The sequence below is a fragment of the Pelophylax lessonae genome (assembly GCF_965119305.1).
Source record: "Pelophylax lessonae genome assembly, chromosome: 4".
In the NCBI taxonomy this organism is placed as follows: Eukaryota; Metazoa; Chordata; class Amphibia; order Anura; family Ranidae; genus Pelophylax; species Pelophylax lessonae.
This window is the reverse complement of record NC_138771.1, coordinates 315,380,104-315,395,583: the sequence shown is the minus strand read 5'-3', so window position 1 is coordinate 315,395,583 and position 15,480 is coordinate 315,380,104.

Genomic DNA, 15,480 nt, shown 5'->3' with positions numbered 1-15,480 from the left:
TTCAATGTAGTGACCAGCGTACATGCCCCCTTCAATGTAGTGACCAGCGTGCGTGCCCCCTTCAATGCAGAGATCAGCGTGCGTGCCCCCTTCAATGCAATGAACACTGTGCCATGCCCCCTTCAATGCGATGAACACTGTGCCGTGCCCCCTTCAATGCAGAGTTCAGCGTGCGTGCCCCCTTCAATGCAATGAACACTGTGCTGTCCCCCCTTCAATGCAATAAACACTGTGCTGTGCCCCCACAATGCAGAGTTCAGCGTGCGTGCCCCCTTCAATGCAACTGTGCTGTGCCCCCTTCAATGCAATGAACATTGTGCCGCGCCGTGCCCCCATCAATGCAGAGCGCCACAGCATTGTCCCCAATCATTGCAGAGCGCCACAGCATTGTCCCCAATCATTGCAGAGCGCCACAGCATTGTCCGTAATCACTGCAGAGCGCCACAGCATTGTCCCCAATCATTGCAGAGCGCCACAGCATTGTCCCCAATCAATAAAGAGCTCCACAGCATTGTCCCCAATCAATGAAGAGCGCCACAGCATTGTCCTCAATCAATGCAGAGTGCCACAGCATTGTCCCCAATCATTGCAGAGCGCCACAGCATTGTCCCCAATTATTGCAGAGCGCCACAGCATTGTCCCCAATCATTGCAAAGCGCCACAGCATTGTCTTTAATCATTGCAGAGCGCCACAGCATTGTCCCCAATCATTGCAGAGCGCCACAGCATTGTCCCCAATCATTGCAGTGCGCCACAGCATTGTCCCCAATCAATGCAGAGCGCCACAGCATTGTCCCCAATCAATGCAGAGCGCCACGGCGTGCCCCCAATCAATGCAGAGTTCAGCGTGCGTGCCCCTTTCAATGCAGTGCACTTACCTGGAGCAGGTCCCGGACTCCTGGCGGGCGGCTTCTGTTATATTCTCCGTGTTGTGAGAGACACAGGACTCTGGTCTGGAACAATGGTTGTTTATTCAGGACTCACTGTACACTCCAACATGCATTACAGGACAGCTCTGCATATCAATACATCTCTACATGTGTCTAAAGATGTCCACTCTGCCCCTTGACCCTTGTCATCACTCCTGGGAGGAGCCAGCCTTAAAGTGACAGTACATGTGAAACCCTTCAGGTATAACAGCTTCTTCTCACTCCGGCTTCCGGCGGCGCGTCTTCTCGAGTCCTCCTCCCGCTCCCGCCTCCTCCTCGGCTCGGCCAATGGCATTGGGTTTGCCATGCGGCCAATCAGAAAGCCGGTATTAGACCGGCTTCCTGATTGGAGGAGGAGTAGGAGGATCGGTGTGACAATAGCGAATTTTCATTCGCTATTGTCACACAATGGGTGGGCTCCGGATGCACTGCTCTGCGCCCCGGGACCACCCTTTCCATCGTCCTATTAGAGCCTCTGGCTCTAATCAGGTGATTGAAAAAAAAAAAAAAAAACCCATTGCACTCCATGCATCCGGCGCCCTGCATGCAGATTAGGGGTCGGACGCATGGATGGTGGGGCGGCGCCCCTGCGCCCTCAACACACCAGCCGCCACTGACAATAAATATATGTAAACATATGAAAACAAAGTGCAATCGTGCTTAGATGCAGCAATAATTAGTGCAACTCTGAACAGGTACAATAGTGCTAAAAAATGTCCAGTATAATGTGCAAAATGCTAAGAAATGTCCAATAAAATGTGCAAAATATATAACGTAAGGTGCTGAAAGTAGTCCAATATAATGTGCAAAGAAGTGCTTGAAGTGCTGCTATTACAAGGTGCTGTAGTGCTCCAAACAGTAATCGGTGCAAAAGTGTCCCGATCCCCTTTGGGACCCCACTTACCAGAAGAGATGGACGTTCAAAGAAGGTCAAATGAGCTTTATTATGGATCCACAGAATAAGACTCCTCCAAGTGAACCCCGTAAGATCCTTTGACGTAGCTTCCTCTGGGCAGCTCAAAGGGAATGAATAGCTAACATAGTGAAGGCCCCATAAAAATGTTTATCAATATACTTCCGGGAACGCTGCCGGCGTGTGTTCCACGGACTGCTGGAAGCGAGGTTGTTCGTTTTGCCATGACCGGAAGTGTGTTGACACGTTTTGCTCGCCTACCAGGGCGTCATCAATGATTTTAGTTTTTTTCTTGTTTCAGTGCTCTATCCTGTTTGGGGGGGCATTTCTCATTCCCCCCCCCCCCCCCAAAAAAAAAAAAAAAAGAGAAGTATACAGTCCTAGAAAAGCTGGTCATTCTTGTGGATCTCTTTTTTTCCAATGTCCCCTTGTAGGGAACTGATTTTGATTTGGAAAAGTTCCAAAATCAATTCCAATGGTTGTTTATTTTATCTTATTGTTGGGCTGTTTCTCCCCCACTGGGTAGTTATGTTCATCCACCTGTTGGTGGTTTATTTTATTTTTTTATTTTTTCTTATCACAGCTGTTGCTAGTGCAGGCTCAGTGTCACTTAAAGTGGTTCTAAGGGCAGACATTTTTTTTTTACCCAAATGCATGCTTGGCCTTAAAGTAAAAAACCTATTGCGAGCAGTCCCCCCTGCTCCCCATTATACTTACCTGAGCCTGATCTTGATCCACCAATGGGCACAAAAGCAGCAGCTCTCTCGGCTTTCTCTCTACTCATTGGACAGAGAGGCAGCTGCGGGAGCCATTGGCTCCTGCTTCTTTAAATCACAGGCACAGCCAATGAGTAAGTGACTTCCTAGCCGGCTCTGGAGCAAGCACATACAAGTGTCCCCATAGCAAGTGGCTTGCTATGGGGGGCACTCAACAAGGGAGATGGGGTCAGGAAGATCAGGGCTGCTTTGTGCAAAACCATTGCACAGAGCAGGTAAGTATGACGTATGTTATTTTTAACAAATTACATTTTGCCTTTACAATCACTTTAAGTGTAGTCATTCCCCTTGGTGATTATTCTTGTGTCCTGCTCTGAGCATTAGATTGATATTCCATGACCTTCCCTTGGCAGCTGACTGATTTGAGCATTGGTACTTCTGCTTGTCCTCTGCTACAGACAGCCCCTGATTCTGTGTTAGATCCATCAGTGGCTGTTGCCCACTCCTAAAGACTGCTTTTGTTTTTGAATTCCTGTGTTCCTTAATGGTCAATGGAGAAAATAAGATTATTTTACTTTTGCAAAATAATTATTATTTTTTTTTTTTTTTAGTCTATTGGGGGACATAGGTCTCTTCCCTTAACAGTGTCTGGACAAGGTCATCCAGGATCCAGGGCAAAGATGCCAAACTGCACCCCCTCCTTCATTCATGATGTGCAAGCTTAGGGGATCCCCTTACCCCCAGCAGTCACTGACTTGTTAAAATCACTGCTCGTCACTACTGCTGTCAGCCTTGGAACAGAAGGAAGGTGCCCCCATCCCTACAGTAAACCATTGCGGTCAGAGCAACCACCCCTTCCGACCACCCCTTGTCCTGACCCTGCCCCTCAGTATTTTGGCCCTGAGTACTACTTTTCAAAAACTGAGGTATGCTAGATAGAAAAGGGATTATATAGGGATTGGCTTACAGCTTTTCTGTTTGCAAGTGCCCAGTCCTCCTGAAGGTGAACTTGAAGAAATAGATATATAATTATTAGATGTGAGGCATGGACTCCAGAGAGAGAGAGATATAATTTTGCCCCTGTACAAATCATTAGTAAGACCTCATCTGGAATATGCAGTTCAGTTTTGGGTACCAGTTCTTAAAAAGGATATCGGGCAGGGGCGTAACTACAGGGGTTGCAGGGGTTGCAATCGCTACCGGGCCCCATGCTCCAGGGGGCCCGGTAGCAAACCAGTGAGTGAACTTCCAGGATCTCAAAGGTCACACTTGCGACCGGGCACTGGCATTGCACCACTGTGGGGAGGCCCCAAGATTGCAGGAAGGGGGCCCACTGCAGAACTTGTGAAAGGATCCTGCTGCGGGGCCATGCAACAAGAGTAAAGAGCCCCAGGATCAGTGGGAAGAGCCCCAGGCTTGAAGGGAAGGGCCCCGGCCAGGGGTCTGGGGGGCCCTTCATGGTTTCTTGCATCGGGGCTCTGAAGATTCTAGTTACGCCTCTGATATCGGGGAACTGGAGAAAGTGTAGAGAAGGGCATCCAAACTAAAAAGAGGCATGGAGGAGCTTAGCTATGAGGAAAGATAAGAGGAACTGAATTTATTCTCTCTTGAGAAGAGGAGATTAAGGGGGATATGATCAACATACATAAGGGGTCCATATAGTGAACTTGGTGTTGAGTTATTCACTTTAAGGTCAACACAGAGGACAAGGGGCACTCTTTACATCTGGAGGAAAACAGATTTTGTCTCCAAATACGGAAAGGTTTCTTCACAGTAAGAGCTGTGAAAATGTGGAATAGACTCCCTCCAGAGGTGGTTCTGGCCAGCTCACTAGATTTCTTTAAAAAAGGCCTGGATTATTTCCTAGGTGTACATAATATAAGTGGGTACTAAAATTTATAGGTAAAGTTGATCCAGGGAATATCCGATTGCCTCTCTGGGGATCAGGAAGGATTTTTTTCCCCCTGCTGTTTCAAATTGGATCATGGTTTGCTGGAGTTTTTTCACCTTCCTCTGGATCAACTGTGGGTATAGGATTGTGTATATGGGATTGTATGGTTGGGTTTTCATTACTGTTTTTTTTTTTTATTGGTTGACCCAGATGTCTTTTTTTCAACCTGACTAAATATGTAACATAATTAGTTAGTGAAGTAGTCCTCATAAATATATAATTGGAGTTAGAGAAAAAATGTGAACTAATTAACAAACAGAAGTTTATTTTACATCAAATACATTTTGAAAACACTATTGTAAATGTGTAAATGCAAGGGGAGAGCAGCTAGGTGTTCAGAGATCATATGCATTACACATAGCATACAGCTAATTTCAGCAGATATGTCCCTCTCTGAATACATAAGGTTTTAAAGGGTTAATTTGGTGGTAGGGGTTAGGCTGTTTAAATTAATGATAGGGTTTGGGGTTAAAGCGTAACTCCACATTTGTTGAGGAAAAAAAAAAAAACACCCCCCCCCCCCGGATGATCTATGCACATTACAAGGATTTAACAAACTTTGTTGCAGATTGCTACCTTTTGTTATTCTGAAAAAAAATCCCTGTGTGTTTGTCTGTGTCCATGTGGGAAGGTGAGTCTAATCAGAGTGGTTTCATAATTATCAATTAGCTGTGCAGCTGCAGAGCACTAATGAGGAAAGCTGCTGGGTCTGCTACCCTTTAGGCGTGTTCCTATTGGGAGTATCTCATCAAAAATTACATTTTTGTTGCAGGGGATGCCAGAGATCTGACTTGTATCTCAGTGCAGACTTCTGGGAAAATCAGTAAACCAATCACACAAGCAGAAAATGATGTCTCTGGGGGGGCGTTCTGTACACATTCTGTGTATGGACCACCTCCAGGTAGCCATATTGCATTGCATTTTCAGAAAATCCCTGAGCTGCAGATTGAAAAGGAAAGGTCATTTTAAATAGCATTCAATTACAATACGATTTGTGTCGCAATTGTATACGCTATATTATTTTTTCTTTATTTATTATTTTCTTTCCACGAAAATGGAGTTACCTTTTAAGTTTTAGGTTGCATTCAGGGTTCAAATAAAAAAGTATCTAAATTAAATACAGCGGAGCAGAAATGTTGTTATAATGTTGTATCTGAGCTTTTTCCTGATAAAGAGATGGGTGAGCAATCACAAACTTTAACAAGAATTTTAAGCTTTCCTTATGTACATGCCTAGAAATCTGAGAATATATGTAAAGTATGAATATAAAGTACAACTGTTCATTCTTAAATGGTTTTAGGTTTTGTAAAATGTATGATATTTTGATGTAAAGCTTTATGCATGGTAAATAGAAAACTTCCATCTTTAATAACTTGAATTAGCCAATTAGATGTATCTAACGTCAAACTTATTGCATTGTTGTATATCCTAGGCTAAAGTTTAACAAAGCTACTTCCCATCATTGAAATGCTGGTAATTGTTATGTAACTTGCTAACAAAGCTGGAAAGACCTATGATGAAAGCTATGATGAAATTCAAGACTTTTTATTTTTTGACCGTTTAGGGAAGGATTTTGGTCCTCAGCCAGACGTTTTTGTCCCAGTTTTGGAGAAGTCGTCTAACCTAATGCCCTGTTCACTTTAAGTTTTCAATGTCTGAAGTCCCAAAATCCAGGGCATTGCCTGTGGTATGGCAGTACTTGAAGCATTAATGCATGTTGCGTCTAACCATTAATCATTTGTTTTTTTTTTTCTGCAGGTTTTTCCACAATGAACTAGGGAAACAAAGGTGAGCAACTAATACTAGGTTTCTATAAAGGTACTAAAGGGCCTAGTAGACCTGGGTCTGGGTCTATAAGTGCCACATTCTGGGGTGCCAACTCAAGAGGCCCCTTTCTCCCAGTTTTAAAGTGAACCGTTGAGGAAACATTTTTGTGTTTTTTTTTAGGTGCGGGCTTTAGGGCTGTCATCCCAATCCTATCTATTGGGTCTTTGACCTGGAACAGGACAACACTGTGGCTTGTGCCAGGTCAGCAAGGATCAGAATGACAGCGGAGGAGCCTGCATCTTTACAAACCCAGGCAGCAAGGGGAACTACCATATTTTTTTCTTTTAATTCTTACAGGTTTGCTTTTAATTCTCATCTCTAAACTGACTTTAATAGCTTTAAAGCATTTGTACAATTGTCCCCAAAAATATATAAACCCAAGTTTTCATATTCTTGATATGTGCCTGTTGTACCATGTACTTGTATAAAAAAATGTTTCCTGTTCTCTTTGTATTGTTTCCTTTCCCACAGCTTTCCTATTAAAATCTGAACACACTATACAGGAGAGCACATTGAGATCTGTTTTCTGGCTGTGCTGGTACTCAGCCTGCTCTCCTCCAATGATCAGACTTCTGCTGACACGCCCCCCTTGCACAGCCAATTACTGGGAAGACTAGTGTTCTGCTGTTTCTCCTCCCCCAGCTTCTTATGCAGTTGAGAAAGAGGGTATATGATCAGTTTTACAAGGTGAGGGTTTTCATATACTTTAAAGTTGTGAACCCTACCCTGTTAAAACAACCCATTTATTTAACCACCTACTGGGCATTCACCCCCTTCCTGACCAAAACAAATTTCAGCTTTCAGTGCTGTCACACTTTGAATGAAAATTGCAAGGTCATGCAGCACTGTAACCATATGAAATTTATATCATTTTTTTGAGACAAATAGAGCTTTCTTTTGGTGGTATTTTATCACCACTTGGTTTTTTTATTTTTTGCAAAACAGACGAAAAAAGACTGGAAATAAAAAAAACGTTTCTTTTTTTCTGTTATAAAATTTTGCAAATAAGTAATTTATCGTCTTCAGGGACCTCTTCTAATAAAATCAACAGCTCCCTGACTGACATGCAGATCCAACTTCTTCAGTACTTTTTCACCTACAGAGCCAGAACAGGTATACAGACCAGGAGCCACTTCCAGACCAGGCCTTTTCTGGCACTATTTGTTTAAAATGTAATCAGTATTTTTTGCTAGAAAATGACTTAGAAGTTTATATATATTTTTAAAGCAGAGGCCCTAGAGAATAAATTGGTAGGTGTTGCAATTTTTTATGTCACTCTGTATTTGTGCAGCAGTTTTTCTAATGCAATTTTCTTCAGAAAAAATACACTTTTTTAAAATTGTATTGCAAAAAAAACCCCGCAATACATAACCCAATTTCTTTATAAAAAAATAGATACCAAACGTCTCGCTTTAAAATTGCGCACGCCAGTGCAATGACAAAAAATGTAAAGTTTACTATCCTAAAGCGACTTTACAGGCTTAGATTTACTGGTGATCTGACATTCACATCAATACCTCACATGTGTGAAATAATTGCTGTTTTTCGTGCGTGCGGGACTGGCACATATGTTCGCCTTTGTGCGTGAGCACAAGTAGGCACTTTTTTTATTATTAATTTATTTTATTTTTTACACTGTTGCTTTAATTTTTTTTTATAATCTTTATTTTTAATTTTCCAAAAAAAGATCAACACACGGAAAAAAAAATTATAACAAGTGTAACATTTATCAATAGTGACATATCATACATTAACCAGATATCATGTATACAAAAGACAGGTTTCTCGTCATGGAGAGTGTATCAGCCAAACGGAGGTGAACCTCATGTAACGCCTGTCCCACTGACCGGGACTATCCCCCGGGGCGGTCCGGCAGTACCGTGACATCCAACATAAGAAATTACAGGTTAGTGTAGCCACATTCTTAGCTTGCAATTGCATTAGTGCAGCCACATTCTTACCTTGCAATTGCATAAAACAGTAGAGACAGAACAAACAATTAAGAGAGGAAAGGTCGCTCCCCATTGAGGTGTAAGAGAGTAAGTACAGAGAAAGACAGTACAGGAAAAATAGTCGGCCTGGAAGAATCAGGGTCATGGAGGATGTAACCCATCGGGGGCAGGCACAGGGTCCGAAAGAGAACCACACATACCCCAGAAGCCCAGCCCCAGCACTTTAGTCGCCTGGAAGCTCTTCCGAGTAGAACATCCAGCCTGTCCAGGTATCCATGAATCGGGACTGCTGGCCCTTAAGAGTCAACACCCACCGTTCCGCAGCCATAACCCAATTCACCTCTCATTTCCATTCAGCCAAAGTGGGACAAGTTGTCTGTTTCCATTGCCTCGGAATCAGGCACTTGGCAGTGTTCAGCAAGAATGGGGGGACACTACGTATATACCTATGATGATGATGGAGCATTGGACATCGTGAAATAGGTACTGGAATGGTAAGCAGTCAGGAGGGACGATGACTAGCTTCAGGATCCAGGGGCAGATTGCATCCCAGAAAGGCCTAATGAGCGGGCACTCCCACCAGATATGTAGGAATGTGCCCTCCTGGCCACAACCCCTCCAACATCAAGGATCAGCATTAGGAAACATCTGTGCTATCCTTCTTGGGGTTCTATACCACCGGGAGAGAAATTTGTAGGATTCCTGAATTTGAGTACTGATGGAGGAAACATGAGCTAAATGCATAATTTTAGTAATCTGCTGGGGCGAGCATTCCACACCCAGCTCCATCTCCCAGTCCCTAATATAATACAGAACTGTATGAGAAACTGTGCTAAGGACCAATTTGTGCATATGGGAAAGTAAATGTTGAGATTCCAGAGGTTGGGTAAACCACTTCTCGAAGGGGGAAAGCAGGTCAATCGAGCGGGGGGAAGAGGGGAGTTTGGCCATAAAATATGTTAACTGTAACGGCAAGCGGACAAAGGGAAGTATCCAAATCGGGTTCGGAAACGTCTTCCCATCGGCCCCCCAGGCACGGAAAAATCGTGAGTCCTCACCCAGAGCGAACCATGGATAGCCACCCAAGGGAGCCAAAGGAGATACCCCGGAGGAAAAGTCACCCCCAACGTTAAGTCTGTCCCATATCCGGAGTGTAGCTCTTGTCAGTGGGGAGGTCCACTCCGAAAGACCTCTGCTGCTTTCCGGGACCCACGGTGCACCCGCTAAGTTCCTACCAGCCATAGTTTTCTCTAGGGAAACCCATGGTTTGGTGGAGGCGTCACTGGCCCAATTTAACATGCAAACTAAGGCCATTGCTTTATAGTATAAAGAGACATCTGGTAAGCCACCCTTCTTCTGTCAACTCAGTATGGCATGAGTCAACCGAGGGTGCTTGCCATGCCAGACAAACTTGAGGAAGGATTGCCGCAGCCGTTTAAAGAACAGTTGAGGTAACTGTATGGGGACCGTGTTGAGGAGGTACAGAAGCCTGGGCAAGATATTCATCTTGAGAACGTTGATACGGCCAAACCAAGTTAGGGGGTACGTCGCTCAAGCGTCTAAGTCAGTATCAATGCGGTGCATCAAGGTCCCATATTTCCTATCATAAGAGGCCTTCAGATCTAGGAAAATGTGAATACCTAGATAAGGGAGGGACGCCTCCCTCCATTTAAAGCCGAAGAAGTGCCGAAAGGGCCTCCGCCATGCTTGAAGGGAGATGGATAGGGAGCAGCTCCAATTTGTTATAGTTGATTTTAAAGTTGGAGAGACTTCCAAATGTGTGTAGTTCTCGCAAGAGTACTGGGAGAGAGAGCTGGGGCCTTCCAATATAAAACAAGAGTTCATCAGCATAAGCCGACAATTTGTGTTCCACCGATCCCACAGTGATCCCCGCAATGTCCGTCATGCTCCGCACCAATCGTAGAAACGGTTCCAGGGTCAGAGCGATGAGCAGCAGAGATAGGGGACACCCCTGCCTCGTACCATTAAAAATGCGGAAGGCGTCTGAAAGCAAGCCATTCACCCTAACCCTGGCACCCGGCCCGCATCAAATGACAAAACCAAACTCGGAGCCCGATCCGGGCCATTCTGTGCCCAATGCAGGGCGCGGATGGTGTTGTCGCAGACCTCTCTGTTGGGCATAAAGCCAGCCTGGTCGGGATGAATCAGGGCAGCGACGTGGTCCTGAAGGTGCAACGCCAGTATGTTAGCCATAATTTTAGTGTCAGTGTTAAGGAGGGATATGGGCCTATAGTTAGCGCAATATAGGGGGTCCTTACCCAGTTTGGGCAATACAGTGATGTGCGCCAGTAAGGCCTCTGGAGGCAACGGAGCATCCAAAGACACTGCATTAAAATACGTACACATCTGGTCCCCAAGAACAGGAAACAATGTTTTGTTATAGAGGTTCGAGAAGCTGTTCGGACCCGGACTTTTGCCCGGGGGTAGGGAGGAAACCACCCCTCCCACCTCTTCCATAGTGAATGGTGCCTCCAAGTCTGCCAGAACCTCCACTGAGAGCTGAGGGAGACCGGAGTCCAGGAGATAGGCCCTTATCCTATCCACTCGGTCCCAACCTGTGGTAGGAAGGTGGTAAAGGGATTCATAGAATGATTGGAATTCCTTAGCTATCTGAGGGGAGCTGACCACCTGTCTACCCGGAGTAACAAGGGAGTGGACTTGTCGGGCCTTGTGCGTTTCTTCAACATACGGGCCAGTAGTCTGCCACACTTATTACCATGTTCATAGTAGCGGTTAGTCCAGAAACAAAGTTTGTCTCAAGCCCTCTGTTCCAAGCATTGCGTCAGGGTCCCCCTAAGAGAGTCCAGTTCCAGCGGGTCAGCCGGGCCCAAGGCTCTCTTGTGTTTCAATTCCAGGACATGAATCCTCTCCAGATCATCAGTGCTGCCGCTTCACCCTGGTACCCTGGGAGATCAAGACCCCCCTAGTTGTGGGGGACAAAGGCCCCCCACAAAAAACAGAAAAAGTGAACAAAGCAATCGATAGGGTAATAAAAGCTGACCATGCTTCGTAAACTGCAGAGAGCATCAGGCTAGTCTGTTAGACTTAGATGAAACCTTACACCACCTTTCAGGCCTCTGAGGCAGGGGAATAGTATCTTGTGGCCTCCAACTAGGGAAATCCACCACAGGAATGTCCAGTGTCTCACAAAACTGCTGTAGGTCATCCTTATCCTGCAGGACAGCTGATCTGCCATTTCTGGAAGCAGTAAGGAAATCCCCATCTGTAGACTGCCTGATGAGGGTGGAGGGTCTCCAGGAGAAGGCGCAAAGAACGCCGTTGCATAAGGGTTCTGCAAGAAAGATCAGGGAAAGCTGTGCCCCATCAAAGTCAATAGTGGGCAGATATCTAGCAGCTTTCATGACTGCCTCCTTTAGGGCATATTTATGCAGTTTACAAACCACATCTCTGGGCCTTTCCCTTTCTTGGGGCAAAGGAAGCAGGGCTCTGTGAACCCTGTCAATTTCAATATGATCAGGGGCCCTATCCCCCAACAGCTGGCGAAAAATGCCCTGGACTGTGGGCAGTAGGTCAGGGGCCCTGGTGGCCCTCGGGGGAGACCCCGGATGCGTATGTTTTGCCTCCTGTCCCTATTTTCATAGTCATCAAGCTGATCCATCAAAGAATTTAAAGCAGTGTCATGTCTCAGGGAGTTCTCTTCCAATGCCGTTAAAGATTGTAATAAATCATCCTGGTCAGTCTCTAAGGTATCCACCCTGCGTCCCAAGGCCTCTGTATCAGCCTGAGCCCCTCCAAGGCCTGAGTTACTGAGTGTTCAACTGTAGTAGTGATAAGATGTATGATTTCAGTTTTAGTATGATTTCAATTTTAGTAGGCAAGGCCCTAATATGGGCCTTCCAGTCCCAGTCACCATCCTGCTCGCCAAAGTCAGAGGAGCGGGGCGAATCTGCTGCATAGTGCAGGAAGGGGTCAGGGCTGTGCCCCTGTACCTGTAGATGTGGTGGCGCGGAGGGGGGGAGACGATCCCAGGAGTCAGTATGGCGTGCAATGATCAGCGGTCCGCCGCCATTTTGGCCTCCACGCGCTGTCCTCCCGGGGTGGCCGTAAAGAGGTGGTGGAGGTTCGCGGAGCGTGAGGAGACCCCGCCGGGTGGCTGTGAGGATGGTCGCCACTTCACTGGCATCACTGGAGGTGAGTTGCGCTGGTATCAGAGCCGCAGGACAAGGTTAGTGCTCGGAGGACGCCGGAGCTCAAGGAAGAAGCACCTTCACTCCATCGCTGTCAGGCCACGACCCTCTTAATTTTTTTTTCATCACTTTCATTGCTTTTACATGGAATGTCAACATCCTTGTGACAGCTAAAGCCATGCGACAGGTACTCTTTATGGAGGGATCTGGGTCTATAGGACCCCAAATCCCTTCCCTGCCCTAAAAGCATTCAAAGCACCAAGATCTGTGTTTTTTAATGCTTTTGAATTTTTAAAAATGGTGCTGTTGACATCCAGGTAAACCAGAAGTGATGTCAGGTCATCACTTCGGGGGTTGCCATAGCTGGAGCCGATCCCAGCTTTGTTTGAAGTGCTGGCTGGTCGCTCGGGTCTCCTGGTGGGATAGGAAAGCCTGAAAAAATTGCAGGGCGGAGTGGACATTGGCCACTAGGATTGCTTTTACAAAAGAGCCGACCGCTAGCTCTAAAAAACGGTACTAAGGTGATGCCTGTAGCTGAAGGCATCATCACGGTATAACCTCCCAATTTCCAGTGACGTATGGGTACGCTGCTGGTCTGGAAGTGGCTACAGACCACCAGAAAAATAGCAATTTCAAAAGGAGTGCAGCACTGTCACTTCCTAAATTTTTCACAGGTGTCCTTGAAACTGGCTGAGGGCTGTGAAGAATTGAGAGGGACACATGGTGCAACCCCCTTCTTCTTCCCCCCCCCCCCCCCAAAAAAAAAGAAATATATATATACACACACACACACACATATATATATATATATATATATATATATAGAGTTTGACATGCAAGATCTAGTTGAAGGTTTATAATGAATAGAAGAGGGCCTGTGATGACAGGCTTTTGGGGTACGTTGAAGGACTAATGCATAGTTGTTTCAGGTGCATTCCCTTTGCATTTAAAATCAGTTTTAGGTGATTCTGCAACTAGAGTTCTTTGGCTGGTTGCATTTGACACCCCTTCTGAGCTGCATTAGCCTACTTCTACATTATCTTCTATGGGGGAAAAGCAAAAGTTAGGAAATGGAAACAAGCCTGTTTACAGATCCTAAAATAGTCTGTTCTGCACCTTCTGGGATCCCTGAAGGGTTTTCTCTTACGCAGGTGGAGCTATCGCACCACCCATCTAGACTATGATCTGACCACAAACAAAGAGATGGTACTTTGCCTATGCGTCATACGCTTTCAATGTCTTATTCTCTGATTTCCAAACCACCTGAGGACTTTGTTCTTCCCTTTCTTCAGAAATGGGAGCAAGATTTAGACATGGCTCTAACTCCTGCACAGAGGGATCGGGTTCTTTACCTAAATGGTCAAAATAATGCAGCGCCAAAGTGCTACCAATGAGAATAAATAGACAATATTCAATGTTGTCACAGTGATGAATCACTATCAGAAAGTGTGACAGTGCACATAAAGTGCAAGTGCAATCAAAAAAGAACTAATTTGACAGTGATTCAATGATCATAAAAATATATCAAATATTTCAAGTGGTGGACAAAATAAATAATGTGCCAAGTCCATAACACAAATCCGAGATATCTTCAGTGCTGTGCAAAAAAGTGCTGGTGATAGTGACCGTAATATTATGATCAATATATAAAATGTAAAAATTGGATATAAAATAAACAAATTAAGGTGCTAGGTGAGCAACATGTGACAATTTAAATACAATAATATCAGAAATAAATAAATTGTGAAGACAGACAAAGTGAGCAAAGTGGCTCTGTGCTATGTGAGGCCAATTATCCGATTGGCAAAAAATGATTACTATAAATAGATATAATATAAGGTGACCTGAGAGCAAAATCTCAAGTGTGCCAATATAAATTAGCAAGTGAAACTGGTGAATAAAAATATATATGTATAAAAATTAGTTATTTTTCTATAAAAAATTGCAATAAAAGTCCATAGGTGGTAAATTAGTGGATTCAAAAGTAAGCTCAATGGGTGAATTCCGAGGTGATCCAGGTATTGGGTGCCAGGTGAGGAAACCCTCCCCTCTCAGTATCCCCCGCACTCATCAGAGCTCGGCACCCCTGCAGGGGTAACCAGCATGAAGTAAATTAGGTATTCCCTCAGCCAGATAAATCCTGTGTGCCAATCTCCTCAGGGGTTATTCCTGGATCAACTCTCCCATAGGTATAGCAAATTCAATATAAACGATATGGCTGCTCCTGATGACGTCAATGGTGACAAAACGCGTAGTGCGTAATTATGTCATTTCTGCTCTAGTGAGACGCAGATCCGGTCGCTGGAACGCATAGCGTCCCAGGAAGTTACCACCAGCGAGGGGTTTGCGGTCCCCATTACCTTTATGCATTGGTTTACCTGCTTTTAAATGTGAGTACTATAACTTTTATACTAATAAAGAAGTGAGTTCATACAGTACTTCACCATATGAGGTTCTTCTTCTTTATATAACCTGGAATCTGCCTATATTACCGATGGATGCGATACTTGTATGAGGCCATATCGTTTATATTGAATTTACTATACCTATGGGAGAGTTGATCCAGGAATAACCCCTGAGGAGATTGGCACACAGGATTTATCTGGCTGAGGGAATACCTAATTTACTTCATGCTGGTTACCCCTGCAGGGGTGCCGAGCTCTGGTGAGTGCGGGGGATACTGAGAGGGGAGCACTGGTTTCCTCACCCAGCACCCAATGCCTGGATCACCTTGGAATTCACCCATTGAGCTTACTTTGAAGCCTCGTCCACTAATTTACCACCTATGGACTTTTATTGCAATTTTTTATAGAAAAATAACTAAATATTTTTATATTATATATATATATATATATATATATATTTTTATTCACCAGTTTCACTTGCTAATTTATATTTGCACACTTGAGATTTTGCTCTCAGATCACCTTATATTATATCTATTTATATCAATCATTTTTTGTCAATCGGATAATTGGCCTCAAATAGCACAGAGACACTTTGCTCACTTGGTTTGTCTTCAC